Consider the following 17,404-nt stretch of genomic DNA (forward strand, 5'->3'; position numbering starts at 1 on the left):
TTTGGTCCTAAATCTGTTAATCACACTGATTAAAACATTACTTTTGGGGCTAATCAAACCGTTAATGAAAAAGTTATTTGTATTCATGATTATTATAGTTTATCTATCTTATTATTTGTTCTTGTTAAGTTTATTTTTCTTTTTTTGGGACAGCAGATAGTAGAGACTGACATAAACAGAGAGAGAGGAGAATAAAAGATCACTGCAGGTATGTTTTTTATGTTATCATCAACTGTCATTTATTGAAAAAAATATATATATGTACAAACAGCTCCCTGAATCTAAGGTGGCATCTTTAAATTGCCTGTTTCTTTTGACTAACAGTCAAAAACCCACTGAGGTTAAATCTTTGATGATATAAAACAGAAGAAGTCATATCAAGCAAATACATTTGATAAGTTTTACGTCACTCCAATTAGACATTGTTCATGACTCCTAGCAACCAAGCATACACATCATTGGTAGAGCTAGTGCGGGAAAATGGAGGGCAGCTGTAAAGGAGGAGCTCAGTGGAGAGTCGGCCATGTGTGACCTTGTAAGTACTGGGGCTCATCTTGGCTCTCTTCTGCCTCATCATCCTCATTACCATTAATTTATTGTATGGAAGTCAGTAAGTGAGGAGAGTATTGAGCGAGCACAAGAGAAAGTCAATTGTCAGGAGGGCACAGGGACAGATTTGTAAATTCTGAAGAGGTTTGCAGTGTAAAACTCTGAGATTTGATTTATTTGTAATTTTTTGTCTAGTTGTTTTGGTGACTCGTTAGAGACTGTTAAAGGGCGTTTACAAATGACAGACTTCAACAAAATGCTCCCATATCCGACTGTGAGGCTCTTGTGTGTTCACAGTATCAGACAAATTAACAAGCTGAGGAGCACAACAGGAAGCCTGATGTTACTTAAACAGTAAAGTGATTCTGTTGTTGTTTCAACATACACTGTGACTCATCAGAGTTCCTCACTTAAACTGGTTTTGTGCTCACACCTCAAATAGAGCAAATAGACAACGTGGTCAAGTTTTGTCTTCTATTTTCTATATCAGGACACAACAAATAAGGTCACCTGTGGTTAAAAGCTAACTCACAAGTTTACTTGTACTCTATTTAGTGAGTGGTACTATCTGCTAATGAAGCATCAAGCAGGGCCGGATTAAGCCACTTGGAGGCCCCGGGGCTACATTAAACTGTGGGGCTCTATTGATGCCAGTTCCTCCCATTCTGTTTGCATTGTGGAAGTATCATGTTACATCCATGTATCCATTAGAACACACTGCAGACTATACATGACAGCTGCACTGTGTCCAAGACACCAACAAGAGGCCTATAGTGAACACTGTCCTGCCTATAGTGTAATTTAGGAATATCCACCATTTAAGCAAAGTGTCAGCTGAAATAATAATGTGAAGTTCATTTTGGCACAGGGCATTTCCCGCCTTTTTACACATTAAAGTGCGTTTACTACTACTACTACTGTCATTTGTGGCACCAGAGAAAGCTGCATGTAAGCTGAGAAATTGCCTCCAGTGATGACATGCAATGGCTCAGTTGCATTGTGGGTAATGTAGGCACCAAGTTATGAAAAGGGCATGGCACCTACATTACCCACAATCCAACTTAGTGAAAGGGAATTTCTCAGTTGACATGCAGCTTCCTCTGGAGCCACAAAAGGCTTCTGACTACAATTTTAGACCTGTAAACACACTTTTTTTTAATGTGTATAGCTGGTGAAGTTACCCTTTAGGTCTTTAGGATCTCAGTTTATATTGTCCTTTAGTGGGGCATATTCTCCAAATTTGCGGTTTATCAAATTACCAGAAACTAAATGGCATACAGTGATTCTTAGTTTAAATCATCTAAATCAGGGCTGTCCAAAAGTGGAGCCTGAAGGCCAAAGTTCTTATTTTTAATCATTTTCCAGAATCTGAGCACATTACATCTTAACAATACAACACTCGCTTTTGGCGCTCCAAGGGAAAAAGTTTGGGCATGATCTAGATCATGGGGCCAGATCATCATCAAGATTTCAAGTGGGACTAATCATTTTTCATTGGTTGTACTGGTGCACCTGATAGTCAGGAGGACAGATTGAATGTGCTGTAATTTAAATGAAGATACACATTTATCTGGACCTTTAATCCTGTTAACAATTATTTAAATAATTTGCTGAGAAATAAATTACAGTGTGTTTTTGGGTGCAGCTAAATCTTGTGCTGGTGCACATAAATGAAAAAGTTAGGCGCACCAGTGCATAGAATTGACTTATATTCAGTCACCACAGCTCAGCTGCACCTTAACATCCAAATTCCACCACACGTGATGGCTTTAGTCAAAGTAGCCTCCATTTCACTTACTTCTGCATGAGCATGCTGGGTGTGAAGTTTTTGCGAGTCAGTTCAGGAGTGTGATTTGCTCGGACTGGTGTCAGATACTGATCACAATCTGAACACAAAAGCAGCTTAAAATGCAATCTTTGCATGTGCCTAAAAGAAAATTGGACCTCAGCAGTGATTTGGATTTGAGCACAGTGTGAGTGCAGCCAATATGTCTGGCTTTCCTCAAGACGTATTGTACAGTATGTCACTCCTCACGCTGTGGCCTTACATCACCTACTGTGAAGACAACAGGCAGCCGGCCAGGGTTACCAGCGGAAAGACAAGGGTGGAAACTTTGCAGAAATGGGTGTACAGTATCCACCCCACACCCTCGGGGGCTCCCTGCACGAGCTCCAGGCTCCAGGCCAACCAACTCCTCCAAGTTCTGCGTATTTAGGTCACCCACACACCTCACACTCCTAAAGCAAGTCTGTATACACTGATTTAAATTGTTTAAGTCCTAATGCAGCAGTGGTTTAAATTAGACTATAGTCAAAAGGCCCCAGCAGAAGCCTGTACTGGTGGGAGGAGAAATAGTTGCGCAGAGAAAAAGCTTCAGAGGTATGTCAAGGTAGCACGAGTTAGGCAGTGATAAGATAGGGAAGTAGGTGATTTGTCTCCACAATAAAAGCATAAAATATGTAATTTTCTTTATTGTCCCCATTAATTTGTTAATTTAGAGAGCTCTTTGTCCTTTACTTTCCTCTTGCCCTGTCTTTTGTGCAGCTGCAACATTATAATTTCCTCTGATGATGATCAATTTTCTTTTACTGGCAGTGCTTGAGAGATTTCTAAATTAGGTGGAAATCGTGATACTCAAACTGTGTCATCATGACAGGTACACAGGTGAACAAAGTCACAATTTTTTAAAGGCAGGGAACTCTTATTTTTCAACTGAAACATCCAGCATTTAACACTTCAAGCTGTCCATTTTCATAGAAATCCAAGTGGGCCAGGATTCAGAGATGAAAGGTCATCCGAGGTCATGAGTCCAGTTCTTCTTCAGGCTTCTTCAGTTCTAACTAACTGGAGGAGAGTTGCAGGCGTTAGTCTCCCCTCTAGTTAGTTAGACCTGAAGAAGCCTCTTGGTTGAGAGGTGAAACGTCTTCAAGAAACTGAAACAGGTCCAGTTGCCTACAATACAACACTTAGAAGTTTCACTTGATTGTTTATTCTGTGACATATTGGAATTTTTATTTTGTGAATAATTTTGGTCACCAAAAATAATAAGACACATTCTGTTTGACTTTTATTGCATATCTATCCACATGCATATATGCACCCATATCTCAATATCCCTATCTAATTTTGAGTAGTGTAACTTGATAAATCAAGAAAAAATGATGATGAAAGTAACAGTGAGTTGCAGCAGCCCGACAGTGTATTCAGGCTAAAATACAAATTAAATATTTCATTTACAGAAAATGAATTTCAGTTGGACAACTTGTCTTTGTGATCAAACAGTTTGAAAGATTTAGTAAGAAACGACTTTGTTTACGTTCGTAAATGGTGCTTTTATTTTTAAAGTCTACGCCGGAAGTGTGAGAGTGATTCTCGCGAGCTTGACGCAGCCCAGCTTTATGACAATTAATACTGGGAGCGACCTCACGCGGCCTTTACCGGACGGCCTCTCACAAACGGCGTATAATCCCGGCGGGGGTGTGTGCGGGGCGGGCAGCCGGTGAAAGACACGTGTCTGAGTGTGTAGCGACGATAAGCTTTAGTGGGTCAGGTAAAAAACACACGCGGGGGCGCGTTTCAGACCGAATGCACTCAGTAACCTCTGCAGGCGCGCGCCCGCCCGCTCGCTCGCTCTCCGCGGACGCGACGGTTCCGCGCGCTGATGTGTCTGTCTGCATCTGGTGTGTGAAGCGGACGGTGCGCTCCGGTTTAACGTTACCTGCTGGTGTTGGAGGGGAGGGGGGAGCTGGGAGATGGGCTGTACGCTGCACCGGAGACACACAGTCGTTAAATCACGGTTTGTCCGGTTGCCGTGATTTCCCTCTAAAGAACTCACCAAGTTCACTCGCCCCGTGTACGAACCCGCTCCGTCTTCACGCGCACATCATCTGCTGAAACGGAACCAACGGTTTGGCTCCGGAGCGCGCGAGCGATGACTTTAGGAGATGACTGTAGCTAACTTAACGGCTGCCGGCGTGCGTTCACGAGCCAAAATGTAATGTTTATATTTACCGTGTCGTCCGTCCCTCAGGCACACGGACCCTGATGGTCGTCGCTCTCTCTCTCCTCTCGTTCACTCTCGATCTCTCTCTCTCTCTCTCTCACTCTCTCTCTCTCTCCCTTCTCGCGCTCTACCGGGTCTTCTCTCTCCGCTGCTGGCTCGCGCTCCCCCGCCTGCTCCTCTCTCTCTCTCTCTCTCTCTCTCTTTCTCACCGGCCTGCTCTCTCTCTCTCTCTCTCACGAGCCGCAGAGGCTGCCGCACCGGAGAGAAAGTTTCCGCGAGGTCCTAAAGTCTACAGATACACACGGCACGCACACACGCGCGCGCGCACACACATGTACGCACACTAGCAGATGAAGACAGGTGTAGAGTGAACAAAGTGACAGCTCTTTATATGAAGTAAACACCGGTCAGAGCAAAGAGACATCCAGTGAAGGAATGTAATCAAGTATATTTACTCAAGTGCTGTACTTTGAGGTTCTTGTACTTATTTCTACTACATTATACTTTCACTCCACTACATTTTGAAGGCAAATATTGTACTTCCTACTCCCCTAGAGTTATTTGATAACTTGAGTAACTAATTACTTTGTAGATTACAATTTTACTTGAGTATTCAAAGACTCAAACTTGTGTGAACCTGTGATTTTTACTATTTTATACACTTCAGTATTAGTTAATGGAAAAGGCCACTCATCAGAGATGGAATGTAACTAAGTACATCTACTCAAGTACTGTACATAAGCTAAGTACTATTTTGAGTATTTTAGTTTTCTGCTACTTTATACTTCCATCCACTGGGCTTCATTTTGGAGTCGAATATTGTACTTTTTTACTCCACTACATTTATGTGATAACTTCAGGAACTTGTTACTTGTAATTGTGAACTGGGTAATTTTTGGTTTAAGCAATTTTAAGACATCAAGTTGGGCAGTTTTCTACTATTTTATGACATTTTATGGACAAAGCTATTCTGAATATACACTTTAATATGAGTAAATGGATAACACCACTCATCAGGCATGGAATGTAACTAAGTACATTTACTCAAGTGCTGTACTTAAAGTAAGTAAAATTTTGAGGTACTTGTTCATAAGCATCCTCATTTTCTGCTACTTTCTACTGTCACTCCACTACATTTTGGAGGCAAATTTGATATTAATTTTGATAACTTTAGTTACTAGTTACTACTTTGTAGATCACAAGCTTGATCAAAGCCAAAGTGGCACAGTTTTTGATAACTTTATTTCAGTTTACTTCACTTGAATATTGGAAAACTTGAAATTTGTGATTTTTGTGAGATGTGACTTGCGAAATTCTGAATCTACACTTCAGTATGAGTTAATGGAAAACACTACTCATCAGGGATGGAATGTAACTAAATACATTTACTCAAGTACCTTGCTTAAGATAAGTACCATTTTGAGGTACTTTGCTTGAGTATTTCTGTTTTCTGCTACTTTATACTTCCTCCACATTGTGGAGGCAAATATTGTACTGTTTAACTCCACTAGATGTATGTGATTAGATCAGTTACTTGTTACTTTTCATCATAAATTAGGTATCTTTTATTTTTTTTGACAGACAAAAAAAATAAAAATAATAAAAATACAAAAATAATTTGAAGACACGAAGTTGGGTGATTTTCACTACTTTATGACATTTTATTTTCCACTGGTCAAAAATCCCACTTAAACCCACTAAGATCAGGCTTTTGTGTGCAATGGAAATATGTAAACTCTGCATTTAAACCCGGGTCAATTGACCCTGCAGTAGACGCGGGTTTTTTCAACTCGGTTCGGCTTGGCTTTGATTTAAACATGGAACCTGAGTGAACCGTGCGAAGTGATGACGCCTCATCAATGTCCGTCGGTGGCATGTAAAAAAGGAAGTAATTTGGGATGCGTCCTATTAAGGACGTTTTATTACTGGACACAGTGTTGGTGGCAGAGCCCTGTTCATTCCTATGAAAGCTGCGTGTTTTGAAGCCAAAATAGCTCAACTACCCCACTATGTAAATACATGGATCGCTGACCGAGCCGGCTAACTTCCAGTTTAACCCCCGGCTAACTTGATGGGGGATAAAAAAATATAATCGTGCGGCTCTTCTAGACTTTCCATATGTTATTGGACCGAATGGCTCAAATGATGATAGCGAAAGAAGTCATTTTGCGGGGGTTGTGACGCTCAAAATAATGTATTCATCGTTTTACAGACGCTTCTTTCACAATGGGTGTATTGTTGTTTTCTCTTCTGTTACAATTGTTTCTGGCGCATTCGTGATGTGAAACATGACGTCAGCTACGTACAAAGTAACACTTCAGATAAAAATCACAATATATACTGGACAGCAACCCGCCAATTTGGCTGTCCTTTTTGTGGCTAGGTCCGTGAATTTAGACAGACCGCGGTATATTGGGGGTCTGTTTTGGTCCGCCAATATGACGCCTCGGAGGGTACACTTTTTGCCGCCTCCATTGCTATGTAAATCCAAGGCGTCGATGTCCCGGCAATTGCGTGACATGGGTGGAGGTGTCGATGACGTGCACTGTTGTGCGACCCACAGCCGGGAGTTTTAAAAGCAGGAAACAGCTGATCACAGCAGTCAGTTCATCACTTCATCCGCGGACGTCAAGATGCAACTGGAAAGCTGCTGAGATCCGGGAGATGCTAACCATCACAGCAGAGAGAATGGTCAATAACCAGATCACTCGTCACTGTTCACGCCCAACTTCGTGCTTCACGTCACGTCACATGTTTACGCACTGTACCTTGAACACTTCGTTTTAGCTTTGGAGTGAGACATCTCGCCTCTGTTCAATCTTTGGTGAGAGTTGCACATGCTCATTACTTAACGGGCAGGATGTAGCCAATCAGAGACAGAGTAGGGCAGGCAATGCCGAGCAAGGTAGTGTGATCAAAAATAACGCTGCTACAGCTGGTAACCATGGCTGCGGTACAGCCATATATATTTTATTATATATAGAAATATATATTTATATAACGGCTTTTACATAGTGACGCACATAAGTTATGGAAGTAAAAGCTTGACTCCAAACCAGACGTGTCAGGCAGGTAACTCGCTTTGGCGTGGCTTTTTCACTTTGCAGACCTTTTACATGCACAAAAATGCTACATAACACAATAAAGGAAAGGCTAAAACCCAAAAAGCAGAATATGACCTCTTTAAGTACAACTTTGAGGTACTTGTACTTAAGTATTTTCTGCTACTATATGCTTTCACTCCACTACATTTTAGAGCTAATGATTGTACTTGTTGCTCCACTAAATATCTTGGGTTACAGGTAAGTCAAACATACATGTAAATAAATATACAATTTACTTTTACATGTACTTTTGATACTTTTGTACATTTAATATCAGATCCTTTAAGACTTTAACTCAAGAACTATTTGCATGGGTTACTTTTACCTGAGTAATATTTTAAAACTTACTTTTTAAAAGTTATTCTGAGAAATTGCTGAGTCAGAATCAGAATGCTTTATATTATTAACAAATCATCTACAGTAAGAGAAATAAACCTACAACCTTGAACAAGGAACACAATGTTGAGCAAACATACAATGTGTATACAAGTCAAGTGTTCAGGTTGAATTATATTAGAATAGGACTAGACAACGTTAGATAGCATTGTGTATTGGTTGTTTGTAGTCCATTTAAAGTGTGTATTATGGAGTTAGTGAGCCCTAAAAGTATTAAGAAAGCACCGCTCACCCTACAGGAGTTTCTGACGGCTCTTGTATCGTGTTTCACTGCCACAGAGGAAATAAATGAAACGAGTCAAAGTATCTCCCGACGTCTTTTACTGCGGAAACAAACCTGAGACCGACTCATCTGTCAAACAGCCTATAACTGCTGGTTTCACAGATGATGAGGAGCTCAAAAAGTCAGTGTGAAAAATGCTAAGTGCCAGAGAAAATCATTTCCCACCTCTTTCAGGAGCCTGACAGGAAAGTGTGTGAGCGTCTGACTGATAGACACAAATGTGGGATTTAATGATTTAATGGAGGTATTTCATATTTTACTTTGAGGGATGGCAGGTTTATTCTCTGTGCAATCGCTCAATCTGGAACTGAGTATATTACATGACGACTCGATGTGTGAAAAACGTCAGAATCAACATCTGTAATTACCGGCTTCCCCAGAGCCACAAGACCCTCGGGAGGCCTGAAGGCTTCAGATTCACTGTGTGGTGTTTGTCATAATTGAACAAATTGCAAATTGATTTGTTAGAACTGTATGTACCATTTAAAGTAAATCACACCAGCATTACTACATAATCTCGTAGAGGGACTCAAATTAAAAACTAGATTTAAAGCCTTAATTATTTCTGTTAACTTGCACTTAGATGGCACATATTCTAAAAATAAATTGTGGGCTTGATTAAGTTGCCACAAGCCAATTACTGACAAACACATTCAGAATGCACATAGAGTGGGAGACAGCTCATTTTTGCTCTTGGCCGAATATTTAGAAACAGAGGATTAATTCCAGCCCCAAGGTCTTAAAAGTTTAAGGTGTGTGTTATTCATAAATGTGCAGAAATACAAGCAAAGGGATCCAATATCAACATTTTTTATACAATAAAATCAGGCTGTTTTGATTGGTTGTTTCTAGCAGAGATGTAAGTGAAGTAATTTACAATTACAATAGAATGTGAATTCATTATTTTGCGTTTAATCAAAGTAACCAACCAGCCCAGTTCCAAGGATACAACTGACACCTGGGGATATTTTCAGCTGTTTTTGTAGCATCAAAACAGGGTGTTTTTGAAGAAACCAGCAGACGTTTCCATCCATTTTTGTGCTGACAAATCTGGGTGTTTTTTAAAGAGACTTGGGGATATTTCCATCTGTTTTTGTGGCGACAAAACTGGGTGTTTTCCTAAGGAGAGGGGCATTTCCAAATGTTTATTTGCTCAGCAAAGACACATTGTTTTTTGTTATTTCCTATCTTTTAATCATCTCATGACCCTTTAGATTTATCAGGTTGGGAAACCACACTGTAAAATTCAGTGTCTTTCAGTTTCGAAACAACGGCTGTTGATGCACAAAGGTGGGGTTTTTTGTCTTGTTTTCTCCAGGTTACCTGTCTCCACCCACAACCCACAAGCGAATGCAACACTGTCACCCATTTTCTGGTTTGGCGGGTTACCTTCTTCTTCTTCTTTAACTCCTTTCACCTCAGGTCCCTCAACAGGTGAAGCTGAAGCCTGCTGCAACAAGTTGAAACCTGCTCTCTAACTGCTGTGGACACCCTATTCTAGGAATGACAAGAAAAACAGTACATGCATGAGTGAATAAGTCAGACTGAGTGAGCAATTCTAGTTATTTTCAAAGTAATTTGTGGTTTGCACTGAATATTACAGCATATACAGAGAAGTCTCAGCTGCCATTCCACCAGACTATGGAGCAGCTTTATTCCTCAGGCTGTGAGACTCCTTTTTCATGTGTAGCATGAAGGGATTGTAAAATGACTTATAAATGAACCTTTAACCTTTTATTTTTTTAACCTTTTTATTCACAACAGTATAAATTGGATGCATAATTGACAGTGTTGTAAAAAAAACAACAACTACAAAAGTCATTCTTCAGTAAAAGTAAAGATATCATTACAATATTACTTTGATAAAAGTGAAAGTCACCCAAACTAGTGCTTAACTAAAAGTCATGAATATTAAATTATATTAAATGCACTTTAGTATCAAAAGTACAAGGAAAATATAATAAAGTACAGTATATATATTTACATGCATGTATTTATCGAATACTAAAGGTCAATTAGTTTGTGAGCTAGTAATTATCAGAATCAGGGTTTTTTAATCCGATTGCCAAGAACCTATTTAAAATATGGTACTTTGACTCTGATGCTGCATGCAGTCTGCAAAGAAGTGTAATTATTACATTTAAGTACAGTACTAGTATTAGTGGTGTTTTCCATTAACTCATACTAAAGAGTATATTCAGAATTTCTTATCAACTTTCCACCAACTTGATGTCTTTAAATTGCTTCTTTTTTTTGTCCATCCAATAACAAAAAATACTCAATTTAAAATGATAAATAACAAGTAACTGGAGTTATCACATAGATGTGGTGGAGTAAAAAGTGGAGAAAATGGAAATTTGAGCACAGTGCAGTGCAGTGAGTAAATATACTTAGTTACATTCCAATACTGACTGGCGGTTTTCACTGATTTTCCACTAACTCATACTGAAGTTAGTCCATATAATATTAAAGATTGCCCAATTTGATGTTTTAAAATGGCTTATTTTGTCCAACCAACAGTCCAAAACCCCAAATTACCTCATTTACAATGATATAAACAGAGAAACAGCAAATCCTCATAATTAAATATAAAGGTGAAAGGTGCACTATGCAACTTTTTTACCGGCATGTAAACAAGTGAAGAGACAGGGCTCTTGATACGTGGAATAGCATTTTTAAGAGCTAACCTGAGTTTTAGATGAACTTTAAAGCCATTTGTTTCCATTTGTATTTATAAACATCAGAGCAACAGGCTTGTATTTTGAGATATGGTGGGTTAAGAGCAAAGACGGCACACGGCCCATTTCAAACTATATAACCAAAAGTTACATAGTGCGCACTTAATAAATGATTGAAACGTTTATTTGATTATCAAAATCATTCACAATTAACTTACTGTTAACGGCTAATCGATAACTTGATTCCTTGATTCAAAAGTTACTTCTACTGCCAATCAGACCAAATTGACCTTTATTGCATTATAACTAGTTGATTTTTGCCAGTCGTTGCTCCAGAAGAGAGGGTTAGACTCAGTTTGACCCCCGAGGAGAACAAAGTGTTTAGATCCACACTACACAGGGTCATAACTGCACCGGGTGTTGTGAGCGAGTATAGGAGGTGTTGGGTGGGAAGGGTTATTTATAGCAGTCAGTGAGGTCACCAACAACAGACAACAACTCAATGAGCTTTATTCAGTCTATAGTTTACACCCCCTCCACGCATACACTCTCACAAACGCACATACACACACACACACATACACACAGTCATGACCTCTGGGGGAAGCTCATGGGAAAGGCACAAACTGCTCATCCATACTAATGAGGACACTAAATCAGGGAGAAAGTTAAAAACATGCAGGAGAAAAATTGGGTGTATTTTTGGAGTCCATGCCGGGGTGTTTATTTATAGAAACTGGGTTATGACCAAAACACTCGCTCAGAGGAAGGAGTAAGATAAAAGTGTCTCTCCCCGGATTACTGTGATCAGTTCTTGTACTATCTCTACATTCCTAAAATACTTGAATTTTGTTGAACAGTGTTGGACTTAAATCCAACTTTGAGGCACTTCTGCTTACCATTTCCTGCTATTTTAAACATCTACACCACTGCATTTCAGGAGCAAACACTGTATTGGTAACACTTCAATTTTTAGTTAATTAAACTTAAGTTATTTCACTGAAATGCTTTATATACCATGTGTTAAGAAATAGTTTATTGTTAAATTGCAACACGTTTATAATACTTTTAAATGGTTCATACATGGTGTAGTTCATCTTTAAATAAACTTTTACAACTGCTTAACAAATGGTTTATAAAGCATTTCATTGTTTGTTAGCAGTGAAACAAAGAATTACTAACTAATGGTGGTTATTAAAGTGTTACCGCAAAACATATTTTCAGTTGTTAAATTTGATGCATGATGGATGATTAAAGTACTTAAACAATATATAAAGTTGTTAACAAGAGGTCAAACAGATTTTCAATGTAGTACTTCTTTCACTGTGAGACAAACCAACTGTGAAAGCTTTTGGAAATGTTTGATATACAATGTTTTGTTCTTATCAATTTATTGTCTTTACTTCCTCCATGCTCATGTCCTTTGGTCTTTTCACATTTTATCTGCCCTGTCTGCTTTACTTTTACTTTACTTTACTTTGTAAAGCAGCAAAACCTCTAAATGTATAGAATTAAGCAACAGTGCTTTACGAATTTAATGGAGTTAAACAAAAAGTTTTATAGTCCCCTTGACAATGTGATTTTACCTGTGATGGAATGAATGCATGCTTTTATTCAAGTACTGCATTCAACTGCAAATTGAGGTAAATGAGGTACATTTAATGCTACTTTCTACTTTTACTCCATTGAAGTTCAGACAAAATATCGTAGGCTACATTTTACTTGACTATTTGTCACTTACCTGAAAGCTATAGTTACTAATTACATGGCTACATTACTTATTACTTATTACATTACTTAGCTCTACTAGGACAACAGTGAAATGTTATTTACACAATTATTTAGCTATATTAATGTCATTATACTGTATACTGTTCATCAGTTTTACATAGGCTCGTTATTCTATCGAATTATTCCCAATGTACTTTGAGGACATTTTGCTCAGAATATTTGCATACTTTTAGTTAAAGGGGCACTATGTAGTTTTTGAGAAGAAATTCAAACTCTGAATTTTAATATTTACAATATTAATGAGGTAATAATACAAACTCAGAAATATCTATTTTTTCCATAACTGAATAAACAAGATGTTCTCAGAGGAAAATAAGGTCCCCAGAACACTGTTTGAAACTACAAAGGTGGCAGGGTCCGCCACACACAAACAAAGTAAAACAGTATGAAATTGTGTTGTCCTTTAAGGTCAGTTTGTTTATTCAGTCATGAAAAAAAAGAGTTTGTGTATTTAGTTTGTTTAGGCATAAAAAGATCATCAATCTTTCTCTTCTGATTAAAATTTCTTCCCAAAACCTAATAGTGCATCTTTAAGTAACATTTTCCATGAAGGACTTCTACTTATAATACAGAACTTTTACATTGTAGTGTTGCTAAGAATACTTAAACCAGTGGATTTTTGTATCCTAACTTTTCTCAAGTTACTGAATTTTATTTTGTTGCCTGGTACATTTTATAGTCTAAAAATAGGTGACATGTGGTGCAACTAAAAAACTTTTCATGTAAATCGTTCAAATCAAACAATCTCCTTTAAGCCATGCTCTTATCTTTTTTAATTCTCTTGCCTCTAGTTTATTTTCTCTGTTCACAGTAGTTTTGGAGTTGCTGCAATATCATGGGATTTGGAAAAGATTATTCCAGGCGACTTTACAAATGGGTCACTGTAGTTTCCAACTTGTTTCACCAGTTTATTACATTACATATTGTTTTGCCAAACTGAAGTGCAAAGCGAAGCTTTGAGGGAACACGGACATGAACAAACCAGGAGGGACTAAAATGTTGAGGTCATAGGAAAGCTATGACATAGTAGTGGAAAGTCATGGAGAAGTTATTGAATTATACATCACATATACTTGTTTTATGTTTCTGCCCAGCCTTTTGTGTCCTGGGGATCAAGACCAACAGTCACAAAGAGAGACTCAACTCAGAGTTTGACGTTAAATATCATTTATTGCAGATGAAACACAGATCAACACTTTTCACTCACACTGTCAGCTCCAGCAGCTTCAGAGCTGAAGGTGTTAACAGTTTCATGTCAAGACACGTCTGTCCTGTCACTTTCTCTCACTCTCTCTTTCACACATATACACTAAACATGAGCTCATTCATTTATTATATCACTCATACAGTCCGTTCATCATTCAACGGACTGAAAATATGATACATTTCAGTCACAAGCAGTCAGTCAAACTATTTGGAGGGCTGGTGAAGTCTGAACGACAAAACAAACTGTCCAACAGATCCAAAACTGTACAAAACAGATAATTACAGCTTCCTGTGAGCACAAACTTGTGCTGAAATGCTTAAAACATCTTTTTGATCAATTATCTCACATCTGTTACATGAAAATAAAACAACCTGACCTGATGCAAGCTTAGTAAGTCACTTTGGGTCATGTTCTGATTTGCATAAATATATAAGTCTGAAGGTTTTTGGAGAGCTGGGTGCAGTTTGACATCCACAGAGAAGTCTCAAAATCTTTTGCATGTTTTTGAAAGACTTCAAAGAGTAGCAAAGTGTGAGGAGTTATTGTGGGCAGGCAGCGCTTATAAAAAAAAGAAAAGTCTGATTCTGTGTTTTTTGCATAGATCCTTTTAGGGAATGGGCACTTGGAGCTCCTTTGAAGCTTGGAGTGAACAAGAAACTCAGCTGGTTGAAACCTCAGGTCGAAAACTACAAGACTGTAAAAGTAAAAACTTAAAGGAGATGAGTCAACAACAACTCCCAAGGATCACCGCACTAAGAAAACTCCAGTCAAGTATCTTATATTTCTGTTTAGGCTGTGTTTTGTTCCTGATTACAACAATAAAAAAGTATTCAGAGATATTCTGCTTGCAAGACTAGCAGGAACAAACAGGATTTTTCAGAGATAAACTGTGATATGTTCACATCATGTTATAATGTTGTTAAATTATTCAGGAGACAAAAGCTCAAAATATAATTTAAGATGTGTATATTTATATTCAGTAGTTGTTGTGTTTCTATGTTGAGAAACATTGAGGTTAATTGCAGGTTCATTAAAGGACCAGTTCACCCAAATGACAAAATATTAGATTTTTTTGAGAATACAGTATTTCTTCAAGAAAAATAAGTTCCACCAAAAAGCGTTTTTAATGTGTTTGTGTGTTACTATACTTAAAAACTGATTCCCAAACTCGAGCTGTGATTTTTTAAAAATGGGCCACTTAAAGTACTAAATATTTACTGAAACTCAAGTTGTTTTGGTAAGTGGCACTCTCTTCTATCAAGTGTGGCTTGGACTGAACCTTAATAACACGTCGTTTTGGACAAAAGCCAGATAAATAAATGAATAAAATGTAAATGAATGTGGATTTGTTAATACAGATGTTTTCTCTTATTTTACTTTTTTCAGAAGAAATTGTATTAGCATTGAAGTCGGTTGTAACTTAATGGTTATTTTCACTGTCAATAAATCTGTTGATTATTTTCTTGATTAATCGATTGGTTGTTTGTTTTATAAAATGTCAGAAAATGCTGGAAAGATCATCATATTTGTAATGTGGGTAAACTGATTTAAATATATTTTTTTTAAAATTGTAATTAGTAATTCCATCGCCCAGTTCTCACACTTTTCTACTCTGTTGCTACAGTGATCCTGTTGAAGCAAATTGTCTTATATTCTCTCTCTCTCTCTCTTTCTCTCTCACACACACACAGTTATCAGATATCTCCTCTTTGACCGGAGTCCCACTGCAGTACCGAGATACAGAGAGGCCTGGACAACCTGAGCTGCTATCATACGAGCACCCATCGCAATAATTTCATCCAGGTTTCAGACACCTGGACCAGGACCGGGACCTCAACTTTTCACCTCGTATCACCGCCACAGCCAGAGGGGGCTGGGCTCGATCTAGCAGGAAACGTCCCATTAAAGCTTATCATCTCAGCAGGGCCTGACCACACTCACGCACACATGAACACTCAAACTGAATGAATAAATGTCAAAAATCAAATCAAAAGCAATAAATACTAAGCACACAGTGCCGAAACTTAAAACGTTACAACTCACTTCTCGTCCTTTTCACTTTCTTTTCTTACATCCTGTATCTCCATCCTGAAACTTTCCTGTATTTTTTATCCTTCACAAATTTCCCACAGGCATCTTTCTGTCTCCATCTCACTTGCTCAACCTTCCCGCACCTCAAAAATGCAGAGCGCGCACACACAAACACACACGCAGACTACAGTACAAATCAGTAGGTTTCAGATTCCTCGTTTAGCTACGCATGATCAAATCAAAACAAAAGTAAAACCACAGTGACAAGACACACACAGAATCACAGCTATACATCAGTAGGGACCCAGCGGCCATTTGGTGTCCAGCATCGTGATTGGTTGATTGGCGGTGGAGCTCTAATCCCCACTGGCTAACGATGAATATAAGAAGATATATTTGAATCCCAGCAAGGTCAGTCTTCTTTGGCCGTGACGAAACATCACTCTGTCTGAGAAGAGAGCGACACAACAGTCAGACAACTAATCAGAAGTTCAGCTTCTTTTATATTCTGTCATTAAAGGAATTAAAGGAATAGTTTGACATTGGTAGATAAATCTATTGGCTTTCTTGTCAAGAGTAAGGTGAGAAGATCGATACCGAGCTTGTGTGTGTACGTTACACATGAAGCTAGAGTCGGTAGCCAGTTGGCTTAACTTAGCATGAAGACTGGAAACATATGAAAAGTGCTAGCTTGGCTCTGTCGAGAGATAAAAAATGGACCTACCCGCACCTCTAAACCACATTCATAAACACAGTGAATCTTTTTTGTTTATTCTTATACCAATCATGATGACAACAACACTAAAAGATGTTACTGCTCCTGGCAAATAAAAAGTCTGGCACATAACATCCAATAAAACCACATTATGTTGTGTTTATGCTTTGGGTTTTATATAAATTAAACAAATGAAAGGAGGAAAGGAGGAGTTTCGCAACCACATGGAAAATCATGGAGGTCCCCATAACACTGAATAGACTTTAGGGTTGACTTGCATATGTACACAGAGCTACTGTATGTGGAAACAAGGCTTAGGCTAAGTCCTAAGGCTAAAATAAGCTAATAAGCTGTGGTTTCATATTTACAGTACACACATGAAAATGACATTAGTTTATTCATTTAACTCCTGGGAGGAAAGCGAATAAACATATTTTACCAAATCTACAAAAGTACCGCGAGAAAACATCATATCAGTTCAAATTTGATAAATATTCTTTGAAATACAGTTTCTAGTGACACAATATGTTTTTTGACTGTCATCTAATAAAGAAATGTATGCTTTTATTTTAAATAAAAATGACAAAATCAGAAACCAAGAAAATACTCCTCAGATTTTCTGTCCCTGGTTGACAGTGCATCGCTT

The 17,404-nt window shown here is 38.3% G+C and overlaps 2 protein-coding genes across 6 annotated transcripts in view; both read right to left on the reverse strand.

The window, feature by feature from the left end:
• The window catches only part of LOC141017658 (DNA (cytosine-5)-methyltransferase 3A-like), a 63,027-nt gene extending 58,345 nt beyond the window's left edge, over positions 1-4,682 (reverse strand). The window contains exon 1 of the mRNA XM_073492380.1: positions 4,562-4,682. The gene's annotated coding sequence lies outside the window, so the exon portion shown is untranslated. The remainder of the gene's footprint in view (positions 1-4,561) is intronic.
• Positions 4,683-13,955: 9,273 nt separating this feature from the next.
• dtnba (dystrobrevin, beta a) overlaps positions 13,956-17,404 on the reverse strand; it is a 36,201-nt gene continuing 32,752 nt past the window's right edge. For 4 of the 5 annotated variants that reach the window (XM_073492971.1, XM_073492969.1, XM_073492967.1 and 1 more), the window contains one exon: positions 16,403-16,491. The gene's annotated coding sequence lies outside the window, so the exon portion shown is untranslated. Of the gene's footprint in view, positions 16,492-17,404 lie in introns of all 5 variants that reach the window. The other variant, XM_073492970.1, reaches the window with a different exon arrangement.

The sequence above is a fragment of the Pagrus major genome, chromosome 22 (genome assembly GCF_040436345.1).
Source record: "Pagrus major chromosome 22, Pma_NU_1.0".
Taxonomy (NCBI): Eukaryota; Metazoa; Chordata; class Actinopteri; order Spariformes; family Sparidae; genus Pagrus; species Pagrus major.